This window comes from Phyllobates terribilis, unplaced genomic scaffold (assembly GCF_046119375.1).
Source record: "Phyllobates terribilis strain yellow unplaced genomic scaffold, ASM4611937v1 Scaffold_1__5_contigs__length_1240528914, whole genome shotgun sequence".
Classification (NCBI taxonomy): domain Eukaryota; kingdom Metazoa; phylum Chordata; class Amphibia; order Anura; family Dendrobatidae; genus Phyllobates; species Phyllobates terribilis.
The window spans coordinates 811,320,206-811,335,671 of record NW_027362761.1 but is presented as its reverse complement, the minus strand read 5'-3'; the positions used below and the strand labels follow the sequence as shown (position 1 = coordinate 811,335,671).

The 15,466-nt window shown below is 44.0% G+C and overlaps 1 protein-coding gene across 5 annotated transcripts in view; it reads right to left on the bottom strand.

Annotated features, from left to right (window-relative positions):
• The window catches only part of PTPN13 (protein tyrosine phosphatase non-receptor type 13), a 388,996-nt gene extending 380,801 nt beyond the window's left edge, over window positions 1-8,195 (bottom strand). For 3 of the 5 annotated variants that reach the window (XM_073637137.1, XM_073637140.1, XM_073637138.1), the window contains exon 1: window positions 7,728-8,195. The gene's annotated coding sequence lies outside the window, so the exon portion shown is untranslated. The remainder of the gene's footprint in view (window positions 1-7,727) is intronic. The other 2 variants (XM_073637139.1, XM_073637141.1) reach the window with 1 other exon arrangement.
• Between the last annotated feature and the right edge of the window lie 7,271 nt (window positions 8,196-15,466).

Genomic DNA, 15,466 nt, shown 5'->3' with positions numbered 1-15,466 from the left:
AAAATGTTAATCCGATTAAGCTGTGCCACTGTACAAAAGAACGTAGACCAGAGGTTAACCAGTAGCAAACTATGAAGCAAAAAGTTAATATATTAACAAGTGTGTCCTACAATTACTGTGCACTGCCTGGGACAGAATGTATTAGAATTCTAAGACAGTTATTGTAGTAGCAAATTATGCGAACAAAAATATATCACATATATACGATACTGTGCAAAAGATTTAGTCAAAAGTGGAAGGAATGCATCAAAAACTTCTAGGAATTAACAAAATACAAAGGGAATGAACAAAACATAAATCTAAACCACGTAGTTTCTTCAAAACAGTATCAATACTTCTCAGTACACTTGCTCAAGGTTTTTAAAGCAACTTGGCAATGAAATTATTCCAAACATCTTGGAGAACCAACCACAGATCTTCTGTGGATGTAGGCTTGTGAAATCCCTCTGTCTCCTCATGTAATCCCAGACAGGCTCGATGTTGAGATCAGGGCTCTGTGGGGCCATATCATCACTTCCAAGACTCCTTATTCTTCTTGACGTTGAAGATAGTTCCTAATGATATTGACTTTTGACATTAGGGTTGTTGTCCTGCTGCAGAATAAATTTGGAGTGAATCAGACTCCTTTGTGATGGTATTACATGATGGACAAGCATCTGCCTGTATTTTTCAGTATTGACAACACCATAAATCAAGACCAAATCTCCAACTCCAATTGCAGAAATGCAACCCCAAACTTGCATTGAGTGTGGGAGAAAATTATGAAACAAGGAACCAGGTTCTGAGCAAAAATACAGAAAGGGAGAAGTGAGAACAGTCAGATTAGTACGTTTATGTAATAGGTCTGTCTAAAGAAATGTATTTTTAGGGACAAACCAACCTGATTTTCTGGAAAAGGGCATTTTAGAGAAGTGGTGCAGCACGACAAAGGTCTTCATTACATTTTAATCACGGACAACACATGGAAGCCATAGTCTTGTATAGGTAATTTTGAACCATGACTAATCAAAAACAGACACATTGCACTGTTTTGTTTTTGCGGACCATCCCGCTAGCAAAAAAACATGTACATGTGAAAAACTCCATAGACTATAATGGGAACATGTGTTATCAGTGAAAAAGATGGATAGAAAACATATGTGATTTTCGGACATCTGAATGAGGACTTAAAGTACACAGTATAAACTGCACATTAAACCGTACTTGTCAGACAGGTTACGCCTAGAAACCAAATAAATGTGTACAGAAAGGGGCTTCTCTAGTGGTATACAAGGCAATAAAAAGAGAACTGCTAAGGACATGGCAATTGTCATTCTCTGGGGATTCACAATGAACAGAAACATTGTACACAAAACACCTCTCATACCATCAGAGAGAAAGTGACTACGAGAGGTTATGTGATGTCACTGCTAACCCTAGGAGAAAATAATGTGTCATTGTTACCCAAAAGGGATATAACAGCTCACAAAGCCCCATATTTAGGTGTCATTTGGCCTATAAGCAAACAATGGAACAAGTGCTATAATAAACTGTTATTTCCTTAATACACCCATTATCCAGGTTCTCTATACAGAGCAAAGACTAGACACATCATTCCATTTCCAAGATCTGCTTCCTTTGTCAGTAGCAGAAACATGGCAGCTCACACCTAATTAGCATTGAAATAAAAAGGCCAGGGCTGTTTCAGTGCCAATATCTAATGGCATTGTATCTACAGTCATCATGGACATTTAAGCATAAGGGGAGATCCTAAATTAAAGGGGTATTCCCCACTCCAAGATCTTATCCCAATATGTAGTAGGTGTAATAATACTATTAGCAAATACCTCCAATTAGAATAACAATAGAGAAAAAGGAAAAGCTGCACTCACCATACCATTAAAAGAAAAAGACGGACGACCGCTGTTTTGCGCTGAATCAAGCGCTTCCACAGGTCCTTGATCCAGCGCGAAACAGCTGTCGTCCGTCCTGCTCCTCCCCGCAATCCCTGCTTCCCACTATTTTTTACATTGACATGAAATAAAGGATTATTTTTTTTAATGGTACGGTGAGTGCAGCTTTTCCTTTTTCTACATTGTTATGCTATTTTCTCTATTTATAAAGCATTGCACCGCCACAATCATATTGGCAGAATTGTGCCTAAATTATGGGTCGCGTGTTCCTCCTGCTTTATAGGTGGTGCAGGTATTCTTTCACCTCCAATTGGAAATCTAGTATAGTTCTTCTGATTCACTATGTCGCTTACCCCATGTGCAGGCATCGCAGTAGCTTAGGTATCCATGGTTACAATCACAAACAACTGTCACTATATGAAAGGTCATATTTATGTATACCCAAGCTACTGCAATGCCCTGCACATGGGGTAAGTGACATAGTTGACCAGAAGAACTATGCTACATCTTCAGTTGGAGGTATTTGCTAATATTATTATTGTTACACCTACTACATATTGGGATAGGATCTTGGAGATGGGAATACCCCTTTAAAATATTCTATATGATAAGAGTGCTTATCATATAGAAAATTTGGCACATTATGGCACTGCACATGTACAATATAGCATTACTGTTCATCATGACAAATTTCTCAAATATGACAGTGACTACACCCAAGAAGGCCGAAAATATGCAGCATGTCAAGTTTTTGACAAACATCTGACAAGATCTTATGTGTCACTGGGTAAATGGGATGACTATGGCAACAGATGGTCTAATTCTGTCATTTCAGAAGAATGAAATCACAAGTCTATGGCCAGCTTTATACAAGCCCTTACACAAGGTTCTCACCAAGGTTCATGATGGTTAAAGAATGTCACTAATCTTATTTCACCCGAACATAGCATTTATACTCTGCTGCTAAAGGACTATTTCCTTGGGTAGCTTCCATCACACTATAACTAATAGCAATAGCTGTGACATATGGAGCACGCTTATAGCAGGTCACTCTCTATGATGCCATCCACATTCACCTTCTGACCTGAGCTAGCAGATATATGGTCACCGCCCAGCTGGTCTCCTATGGAACAATCAGCACCCAAATCTGATGGATCGTGGTCCAGGAAACAACATACAAGAGCAAAGAAACTGATTTCCCTATTATAACTGCAAACCTTTTTCATTATTTGCAATATATATATATATATATATATATATATATATATATATATATATATATACACACACACATTTCTATCTGAGTACACAGTGTAATTTTATACCTGATCCTTCTAACCAGGATAAGAAGTGACACGATTCAGCCATCTCTCCTCTTTAACAAAAGCCAACCATACATGTCAATATGAATGGTGATGACCACCAGCCAGGAAACATCTGAAAGCAGCTATATTAAGTCTTCACCTAGGTTAAGTTCATCTGCTATCAGCCATAGGCACCTACGGTTAGGACAACTCACTAAACTTTTTTTTTTTTTCCAACCTACTTTTAATATTCTACCTTTATTTATTCGTCTAGATACAGACAAAAGTTTTGAAATAAAAATGATTTGTATTTGTTTATCGTGGTGTATCTTTCATTCATCATAGAAAAAGTCAAAAAGGTGTGATGGGGGCACTCTGTCCCCAAGTTCCAAGATCCCCATCAATTCCTAAACAAAGGGGTAATTTTCTGGAGTACCATATGCTTTATGGTCTTATACTAAGAAACAATGAAATAGTCTGGGTTCCCCTACTAGGCAACCAAGTAAAAATGAGTTTGCCAACATGCAAAAGAGAAAAGTTGAAAAAAAAAAAAGACTTTTATTGAGAGGCAGCACGGTGGCTCAGTGGTTAGCACTGTTGTCCTGGGTTCAAATCTCACCAAGAACAACATATTCCAGTTTCTTCCCACACTCCAAAGATGTAAATTTAGATTGTGAGCCTCAATGAGGCAGCGATGCTGAAGTCTGTTGAACTGTGGACTTAATGGCGCCATATAAGCAAGTAAAATAAAATAAATAAACTGGACTTGCAGCTTGTCACCAAAACCTATGCGCTTAAAAAAAAAATTGTTGCATCTTGAACTGTTCAAGACACAGGCTTAAAATAAGATTTGCGCTACAATTTGAGCGATTTTCTGTCTTTAAATAATTATAAATTATATATATATATATATATATATATATATATATATATATATAATCTCCAAAACTTGCGTGTTCATCGACTCCCAGTTAACCAGGGCCACATTTAAAAACCAACAAAAAGGACAGAAAAGTTGCAAAGTTAGGCATAAATGTGGAATACACCAAAACTGGTGACTTCTCTCACCCCCCCGTTATTGTGTTGTTTTTAACCAATTTCTTGAGCCCTGCCTTGACCAGGAACCTACCGCCATTATGTATGCCATAGGTACCCGACATTACAGTGCCCTCATTTCTTACTCAGGACTGTTGAGGTGTTGGTGCAATGTAAGGAAGGTGAAAAAAAACACTGGATAAGAAAGAAAGTCATCTATAAAACATGAGATATTTTATCTTCCAGTGTCGTCCAGATCCATCTAAGGTACTTGATCTTTTACACAATATCTGTATTTACAGGAAGTCATGGTATATGGATGTAAGGCTGTGTTCACATGTCCAGTAATCATCTGTTGAAACAGATCCAGCAGCAATCCGTTCACAAAAAAAGTTGTGCAAACATGACTTTTTTTGTTCGGCCTCAAAAAACTAATTTCAACTGGATCAGTTTTTTTTTTAAAATTGAAGTCTATGGAAAACGGATCCGTCAAATAGCCATTCGTTCCTCTCCCATTTGAAAAGGATCCATTTTTTGCTTACTTGATCAGTTTCAAATGGAAGATAACAGGTGGCTAATTGATGGATCCGTTGTCAATAGACTTTAATGTTAAAAAAAGACCCAGCTTAAATCATTAAAAACGGACAAAAAACTTGAATCTGCACAACTTTTTTGCCAACGAATTACTGCTAGATCCGTTGTCACGGATGACTACTGGACATGAGAACATATCCTAATCATCCATTTGAAACTGATCCAGTAAACTAAAAATGGATCCTTTTCAAATGGGAGAAAAACGGATTGCTAATTAATGGGTCTCTTTCTGGTTAACTATGTCACTTACTCCATGGGCAGGGCATTGCAGTAGCTTGGGTATCCATGATTAGGACCACTCATATAGTGACAGTTAGTTGTTAGTGATCATAACCATGGATACCTAAGGTCCTGCGATGCCTGCACATGAGGTAAGCGGCATAGCGACTCAGAAGAACTATACTACATTTCTAATTGGAGATATTTGCTAATATTGTTATTACTACACCTACTACATATTGGGATAGGATCTTGGAAATGAGAATACCCCTTTAATATAAAAAAAATGGATCCAGTCAAAATCTGTTTTTTTCAACTGGACAAAAGAGTGGTGTCTGCACAACTTTTTTGTCAATGTATTGCTGCTAGATCCATTCTAACAGATTATTACTGGACATGTGAACTTAATAAGACTCTAGTCCTTGCAGATATAGGTCTGAGCAGCATACGTTTCATGTCACAATTTCATTGCAATACGGGGGTAATGAGTTCCATCCAAACCAAGACAAGCTCAGCATGGTGGAGTCAGTACACTCAAATCTCTTCCAACACTGCATCTATGGCGATTCCGTGATATCGAAGTCTAGTCTAGTAATAAATAATAATAATAATAATAATAATAGAGGAGTGCTTTATTATCAATGAACGAGTGCATTTACAAACATCGATTTGTGGATCTTAAATCCCAAATTTTTTAGTCGCAAGTGATCTACAGAGAATTCACGTACATTGTGATAATAGTCATGTAATGCACATTATCAAAGTATCATCATCCAGGATTTCATTTGTTTTCTAACATCAGGAAATGGTGTAAGCACAGTTAAATCCCCCCCAGTCCCCGTCTTTCCATCGCCCCTCTCAGGTTTCTGTTTACTTGGCTGCAGTGATCATGTGCCGGCCCTGGCATCAGTTTCTATTGGCATATACAGACAGGCATCACTGATGAAGAAAGTAATTGGCTGCAGTCGTCACAGAGATGAACGGCACATGATCGCTGAAACAAAGTAAGCCTTGGAGTTGATGGTTTTGTTTTTTTTATGCCACTCCATGCGGATAGAAAACTTTTTTTTTAACATTCTGGAAAACCACTTTAATCATGAAATTGCACTTTCATGGAGCTATTGTTAATGGTCTATGACAACTGCTGAGCCAACTTTCCACTACCACATGATACCCAAGTGCGGACGACACAGGGGCGGCCACAGTCCAAAGGGAAGAACAGCATGTGGGCCCTTTGCAGACAAGTAGCTCATCGTAATGCGGCTCTTTATGTGTGTGACAGTAGCTGCTTTGGAGGTAGAAGTGGGCCTCCTTACCTCTTGGTCTCATGTGCAGCCCCCTTAAGGCTATGTTCTCATGATGAGCTTTTATCGCATTTCTTGGTGCTGTATGTTTTCCCTGCATCAAATGTGCATCGTTATACAGCTCCAGCAAAGCAGATGGGATTTCTAGAAACCTCATGCCCATTGTGCTCCTTAATTAAGCTGCGTAAACTGGCCTGAGGTGCGTTTTCCAAATCCGCAGCATGCCAATTTCTCTTGCGGGTACGCTGAGTTTTCTGTGCAGATCTTCACCATAGACTTACATTAGGTGCGGAAAATCCGCAGGTAAAAACACACGTGTGTTTTTAGTGCATTTCCGTGATGTAAACGCATCAAAAACGCATGTAATCCGCACCTATGTATGTCAATATAGTTCAGTGAAATATCAAAATACCAGAAAGTTTCAAAAACAAGGCAGCTTTATATAAAGAACGACGTACCAGAGACAAAAACCACAGCACCAACACAATGACAAAAACGAGTAGAAAAATGCAAGCAACCTCATTTAAATAATAGGTGCAGAAGTTCTGCAACATCAAAAATGCAACAAAAGCGCATCGTGGGAACATAGCCCAAGACTTCAACTCCTGTACGATTGCACCAATGATACAAATATTGAATATATATTAAAGTGCATTGAAGGTAAATAACTTTTTAGATTTTTGTTATTCTTTTTTAGTAAATTATACTTAGCAGCATAATAGTACATATCATTTTGTAAACGTTAATACATAAAAAAAAAAATCACAACTTGTAACTAAGGAATACATTTCTGGTGCGGTCCAATCGCAGTCCTATAGAAACTCATTGTGCTGTGCTCTCACATGGCTTTAATGAAGTGTCCTGGTCCAGGGGGGAGGAAACCTCATCATGAACTGAGACACTCATGGAAAACAAGAGATTTCATTCCCAATAGTGAAACAGAATCACATCACTCATCAAAACCATAACTTCTAGGGAAGTGATGGTGGGGTGTGAAGGAATCCAGCAAACCCCAAACTAGGCCTCTCCAACACAGAAACTCTTCAGATCTCCAGGTCTGCAGCAAGATCCCAAACATCACAAAGAGGCTCAGCAGCAGCAGCAGCCCACCCCCTCCCAGGTTGAGCTGGGCCAGATTACCACTGCCTGTAAGCTCCTGCACAGGGTGGCACTGAAGGTGTTAAGTGTGTGTCCAGTGATTTAACACCTTCAGTGCCACAGGGAGAATGCTCAGTCCATGCTCCTCCTGTGTGGATGTCAGTATTTTCATAATAACACACCAATAATAAACACAACAATGGTGGAAGAAGAGGAAACAAGTAACAAGTGTCTCCCATCACACAGCACATGTGAGCTGACAGTCTGCAGCCATGGCTTACCTCTGGAGGGGGCTCTTTACTGGATAGGCATCAGTCTCCAAACTTTTCCCCCTTCTCCCTCCTCTTGTACAGATCCCGGGTGTCAGATTACTTTCTCCAGAAGTTTTCTAGAGTCAGGAGCAAGAGAAGAAAACCTCCAGAAAGGCGGCAGCACAATGCATCTCCTGGTGCACACACTGCCAGGGGCCTCCAGAGAGTCAGACTGTGCCCAGGCACAGGACCACATACCAGGGGCACAGATCGCCAAATTCCAGCTCTCCACAGATAAACAGGAGAACACAGTAGCCGTCAGGGGCGTCTGGGGGCTTCTAGTCCAGCTTGTCCCCAGAGTTTGCCATGTCCAGCTGTAGATCCCTCTTTGTTGTGAGGCTGCCTCTCTGCTGTGTGCTCCCGTGTGGGGCTGGATCTTGTAACCATTGTAACAGGGACGCACAAGCTGCCAATCAAACTGCCAGGCTCACCCTGCCTGACTCATCCCTCTCCACTCCCCTCCAGAGCCTGGCAGAGGCTCTCTGCTGCCACCTAGTGCTGCGCTCACATGTCTGCAGGGCGTTTATTCACAATACAATTCTTCATCTTCGCTACTTATTGGGAAGGAATGTTCATTTTTCCACATATCAGGGTTGCCAACTTTATTTTTTCTTTTTTCTGGACATCTTCTCAAAAAATCACGGAGAGCCAACTTTTACGGACACATTAGAAGACCATAATAAATCGTTATGATTATAAGTGATCCATGTCTACAACCCATTATTCTGACATGAAGACATCCGCTGCATTCAATGTTAGCTGTAAAATGATAATAATTACAATTATAATGTTCTGTATGAGTTTCTCCAGCTTCAAAAAAATTCACGGATGGAACAATTTTTTCTTTATGCGGACGTGGGATTAAAAAGAGCCCTATTTTTGCATACAATGCCGGAATTTCTTTTCCGTTGGCAACCCTGCCACATACTCATTATTTCTGATTTTTAGTTTTCATTGTCCCTGCTTTGTTAGAGACGTTACTTTTTTTCTATTTTTTGTCAATGTAGCTATCACTTTATTTCACTAATCTAACGTCTCTCATTTTCTAGGTTTTCACACTTGTCCTCAGGATCTGGTCCAATCCTCTGTTCCCACACACTTAATGCACCCAGTAGCAATTGGTACTAGGACAAAAACAGATACTGGCTGATGGTGGCATAAGGTGGGTTGCGGCCAGCACGTGGGCAAGGCAAGTATTTTGAGCCCCCTAACTCATGAACTCATGGATGTTAGCACTCCTTGAGTATCTTCCACCAGTCCAGTAGTAAACTACTTAATGAACAAGCACATAACATAATTGTATGTTGAAGGGGTTGTCAGGTCCAAACCAATAAGTTTGCAGTCAATCTATGTGAATGCAGACTTATGAATCCCCCCAGGGCACGCGCTGTGCGCTAGAGGAATTCACCGGTTTTTGAGCCGAGACCAAAGGTTATGTATAAGTTATGCATACTCCCGGCCAGTGGGTGCCGCCTCGCTCCATACACTTGTATAGAGCGAGGCCACGGCCTGTCTAATGACGAGGATGGCTAGTGGGCGCTGCCTCGCTCAATACAAGTGTATGAAGAGTGAGACTGCACCCACGGGCCGGATTATGTATAACTCATACATACCCTCCATTTTGACCAGACAACTCCTTTAAGTATCGGACTGGCAAGCAAAGGGCTCTTCAGTAACATTGATTCTGGGGGCCCACTGTTCAGTTACATGCAAATATTACATTACCCTTATTCACAAATGTACCTGTGTTTCTGTATTATAAGGTCACGTTCACACATTCAGTATTAGGTCAGTATTTTACATCAGTAAGCCAAAACCAGGAGTGGAGCAATCAGAGGAAAAGTGTAATAGAAACACGTCACCACTTCTGTATTTATCACCCACTCCTGGTTTTGGCTTACAAATACTGATGTAAAATACTGACCAAATACTGGATGTGTGCACAAGGTCTAATGGTAAATGAGGTAGTTTGTTAAATGAATGATGAGATGCTGCCTTTGTACAGAGTGAATCAAATGTATGGTGGCAATATAGGGCAGAATAGGGGGCCACTCCTGCACAGGAGGATTTACTTGTTTCCCTATGAGCCAGAGCCAGTACGAGCCTGGCCATACCATATTTATAACTAGGCACATGAGGGCACGTACCATGCTTCACATATCAGCTGCAGGCAGATCATTTCTTTTTAAATCCAGCTGCAGTGGGGAAGGAGAAGTCAGGGCCATGGATGATATGAGTGAGATACTGCAAGGACCAACTGCTAGCTAAGTAACACTGAGGAGCTAGGTGCTATTTATTTTATGTCAGCATTCAGTGATCTCAATCTAAACAAAGTTCAGGGTGCTAAAAAGAATCAGCACACATATACACTGCTCAAAAAAATAAAGGGAACACTTAAACAACACAATGTAACTCCAAGTCAATAACACTTCTGTGAAATCTACCTGTCCAGTTATGAAGCAACACTGATTATGAATCAATTTCTCCTGCTGTTGTGCAAATGGAACAGACACCTGGTAGAAATGATAGGCAATTAGCAAGACACCCCCTATAAAGGAGTGGTTCTGCAGGTGGTGACCACAGACCATTTCTCTGTTCTCATCCTTTTTGGCTGTTGTTTTGGTCACTTTTTTTATTTTGCCATTGCTCTCACCCCTAGAGGTACAGTAGCATGAGGCAGTGTCTACAGTACAACCCACAGAAGTTGCTCAGGTAGTGCAGTTCATCCAGGATGGCACATCAGTGCGAGCTGTGGCAAGAAGGGTAGATGTCTGTCAGCACAGTGTCCAGAGCATGGAGCAGATACCAGGAGATGTGGAGGTAGCCATAGGAGGGCAACAACCCAGCAGCAGGACCGTTACCTCCTCCTTTGTGCCAGAGACCTACAAAATGACCTCCTGCAGGCCACAAATGTGCATGTGTCTGCACAAACGGTTAGAAACTGACTCCATGAGGATGGTATGAGGGCCCAACGTCCACAGATGGGAGTGGTGCTCACAGCCCAACACCGTGCAGGACGCTTGGCATTTGTCACAGAACATCAGGATTGGCAAAGTCGCCACTGGTGTCGTGTGCTCTTCACAGATGAAAGCAGGTTCACACTGAGCACATGTGACAGAAGTGACAGAGTCTGGAGACGCCGTGGAGAGCGATCTGCTGCCTGCAACATCTTTCAGCATGACCGGTTGGGCAGTGAATCAGTAATGGTGTGGGGTGGCATTTCTTTGGAGGGCCGCACAGCCCTCCATGTGCTCGCCAGAGGTAGCCTGACTGCCATTAGGTACCGAGATGAGATCCTCAGACCCCTTGTGAGACCATATGCTGCTGCGGTTGGCCCTGGGTTCCTCCTAATGCAGGACAATGCCAGACCTCATGTGGCTGGAGTGTGTCAGCAGTTCCTGCAAGATGAAGGCATTGAAGCTATAGTCTGGCCCGCCCGTTCCCCAGACCTGAATCCGATTGAGTACATCTGGGACATCATGTCTCGCTCCATCCACCAACGTCACGTTGCAGACTGTCCAGGAATTGGCGGATGCTTTAGTCCAGGTCTGAGAGGAGATCCCACAGGAGACCATCCGCAACCTCATCAGGAGCATGCCCAGGCGTTGTAGGGAGGTCATACAGGCACGTGGAGGCAACACACAATACTGAGTCTCATTTTCACTTGTTTTAAGGACATTACATCAAAGTTGGATCAGCCTGTAGTGTGTTTTTCCACTTTAATTTTGGGGGCGACTCCAAATCCAGGCCTCCATTGGTTAATAAATTTGATTTCCATTAATATTTTTTGTGTGATTTTGTTGTCAGCACATTCAACTTTGTACAGAACAAAGTATTCAATGAGAATATTTCATTCATTCGGATCTAGGATGTGTTATTTGAGTGTTCCCTTATTTTTTTGAGCAGTGTATATGACATCCATAGCCATGGGGTACAGCGGTAGTGCTACAGCAGAGGTGACTTCTGTAGTCTGTAGAAGTCTGCTCCACAGCCGTCTTTTAGGAGCAACAGCCCCCTTCCTCCACCTCCAATAATGTCATTCTGTCTACAGGCATCCAGGATTCAAGAAGTCTAATCTCTGAATTGTAGAGGACACAGACAGAAGTGAGCACTGATGCAAAAACAATACATGGGACATTTGCAGTCTAATTGATTATCAAAATGCACAATTCCACCTACTGTGGCGCTGGAGGTAGACCCCCTTATCTCTTCGACTCCTGTGCGGCAGTACAGTTTGCACAAATGGTATGTCCATTCCTGTTTCTGAATACAAATGGGTTAAAGGATTTTCATATGCATTATGTGAATGTATGGATGGATTCTGTAATATATATGTATACAAGCTTCTCTCCCTGATTCTCTCAATGTTCAGTGAAGATCTACAGCCCCTGCTTCATTGAGAGAAGCAGGAAGGGAAGCTACTTGGAATGTGACCACAGAGGTGTATCTAGGCTTTCTGGCACCCAGGGCAAAAAATCCATTTTGCCCCCTCCAACCCCCCCCCCCCCACCACCAAGCACATATGCGATTCCCATACTTAGTCATGTGCCTATGAGCTGCTCTTCCTAATTCTCTCAATGTTCCGTGAAAAATAGAGAAGCTCATCACGTGACCGTAAGTATGAAAATCGCATATGAGTGAAGTGGCTGTGTGATGACTGTTGGGACCTACAGGCAGAGCTAAATCCAGACAGTGAGGATATTACACGCTGTTAGGATTGGCTACAGGGCTTCATTTTATAATTTAAGGGCTCCTCCAGGTTTGAGATGAAAGTCTGCAGTCACTCTATGTGTCTTCTCACAGCGCATGTGACGCGCCCCTGGGCCTGCTGTGTCGCGCAGCGTCTCGCGCACGGGGGCTTACCCGGAACCGGATCAGATGAGGGTTGTAGTCTCCGAGTGGCGGGGACCCGGTCCGTGCCCAGGGAGTCAACTCAGTGTGTGGCAGTCTTGATAGATGTTATTTGAGTGTCGACTACGCCACCCGTTGATTTGCAGCTATGGAGCTGCCGCTGCAGGGCAGACCGCTGAGGCCGGTGTAGAATTGTGCAGCGTGATAGTATAACCCCCAACAGGAGGGGTATGGCCTCAGGGCAGCCGACGTGGAAGATGAGGGTAGCAGGAACCACTCAGAGACGGTGCGGTGTAATTCAGGGTCTTTACTGGTAACAACGATAGACCCTCCCGGAGTACTTGCTAGCGAACGGGGCCTGGTCAGTCCTTGAGCAGATGGGATCTCTCCTGGCCAGGCGGAGTTGTAGGCCTCCCAAACTGACTGTACTCTTCTGGCTACCTTGCTAGAAGCGGATATAAGTAGCCCACGTCCCTGAGTGTACCGTGTGGTGCTCACCCGTATGGCCGGTGACTCGGGGCCTTCTAATGGCTTCCGCTCCACGATGGCGGCGCTGGTCCCACGCGTGTGACCGTGCCTTCGGGTTTCTGGGCCTGAGGACCTGAAATCCCCTGCCGGTCGGCTTCTGCTGCTGGGTAAGAGTTAGTCCCCACAGCCTCGGACGCCGGGTCCGATAAGAAAGCTTCTCAGTCAGGGCGAGCTCTGCAGCTGCCAGCCCCTGACTTGTAGTAGTATTGCTCCCACTGAGCATCTGCTGTTTCTTCCTGTGACTGTTTCTTGTCTCTACTCTCCTTGACTGACTAACCCTGCTTCAGCCCCGGGTTTATATAGGGGAAGGTCTTCCCCTCCCAAGACTGGGCAGGAGGTGTGGCATGCACAGGATCCCTGACCAAAGGACCTCCCACCTGCTCTCAGACATAACATTACATTACTGTGGGAAACCAGACCCCTGGGGTGCCACATTCCCCCCTAGTGAAATTTAGTACTCCGGGACTAAACATATTTTAGAAAAACATAACAAGATATAACAACAATAATAGTACAATAAGAAGAAACACATAAAGGTGGTCACGGCATGTCCGTAACCGGGTGTAGTCTTTGAAGAAAAGCAAGGTGTCCATTTCACCAAAACAGGGAGACGTAACCAGGTAGGGGTTTGTCCTGCCCCGAGTCCTTAACAGTCTTTAGTCCATCCTGGGTTACGCTCCAACTATGTACAAGGGATTCCCGGTAAATCCACCAAGGACTCCTACAAATAACTAGAAACGCAAAATTATACACAAGCAACAATACACAGGTAAACATAAATAAAACAATTTATACACTTCAAATCCTCCAACGTGCGGGTAACTGGCCTCTAGTGGCCCTAGTGGACCTACGGAGCTGACTGTCTAGCCCTGAACTACAGGGTGTAGGAGCTGTCAAGGGTAAACTGGGCAGCTGTCTACCGGCTCTTTGGCTCACTAGGGATATGGCAGGCTCACTGCAAGCAGAGGGTTGATCCTCCTGGTCTGCGGGTGTGGGGTCTTCTGCCTCCTGGACCGGCTGTTCTTCCAGCTCTACCTGTTGCTCCGTAGGTGCTTGGGATGCTGGTTGGAGGAAGGTGAGTACGGGTACCACAACTGCACCATTGACTTGAGTCCAAGACCGAGGGAAGTCCCCGAGTACAGTACTAACCATATCTTCCCTTTCCTCTACGGGTCGATGGTCTTCTTGTTCCTCTTCAGGGTTCCTCAGTTGTTCGGGACACTTCTTCAGGTGGTCCCGGGATACAATGGCTGTAGTTTCCCCTCCGTCTTTACTGATGGTACAAACCTTCGGGTTCTCGTGGCTTGAGGGCAGTACGGTGTACGGGTCCTTCTCCCACTGGTCGTCCAACTTGTGGAGCCGTCTCTTCCTCTTCAAGACCTGCTCTCCGGGTACCAGGGGAACAGCGGGAGCATACTGGTTGTAAGTTTTCACTTGTCTTTCCCTAGCCTGACAGAGACTTCGCTCCACGCTCTCCTGTACTCTCCGGTACTGCTGCTGCCTCTCTGTGTCCCAGTCTGCTTCTGGTGAAGTGTCCTCGGGTGTCAGGACTCCCATTTCCAGGTCAACAGGTAACTTACCAGGTCTTGCCCTCATTAGGTAAGCCGGGGTACAGTTGGTGGAACCTACCGGGATGTGGTTGTATAGGTCCACCAGATCGGGCAGCTTCTCAGGCCACAGACTGCGTTCTTCCAGGGGCAACGTTTTCAGAAGATCCATTACCACCTGGTTCATTTTCTCACAATGTCCATTAGTTTGCGGATGATAGGGTGTCGTCCTTATCTTCCGGCAGCCATACAGAGTGCAGAATTCTTGGAAGACCTCCGCTTCAAAGGCAGGTCCCTGGTCTGTCAACACTTGGTCCGGGTACCCGTGTGGACGGCAGAAATGCTGCTGGAAGGCTCTCGCTGCTGTTCGAGCTATTAAGTCCTTGACGGGGACGACAACCAAGAACCGGGAGTAGTGATCCACGATGGTTAGTGCGTAGACGTAGCCACTTCTGCTTGGGGTCAGTTTTACATGATCCAAGGCTACCAGTTCCAACGGCTGCCGGGTGACGATGGACTGCAGGGGAGTCTTCTGGCTGGCACGATCCTTCCTTCTTAGGTTGCACGGGCCACAGTCTCTGCACCACTTCTCAATGGTTCCCCTCATGCCTACCCAGTGGAATCGCTCGCGCAGCAGGAACTCCAGCTTCTTCCACCCGAAGTGTCCAGCTCCGTCGTGGTATGCCTCCATCACCATGGCTGCGTCTCTTCGTGGCACCACTACTTGCCAGAGTAGTTCATGCGTCCGGGAGTTAACCATTCTGCGGCACAACTCCCCTTGTA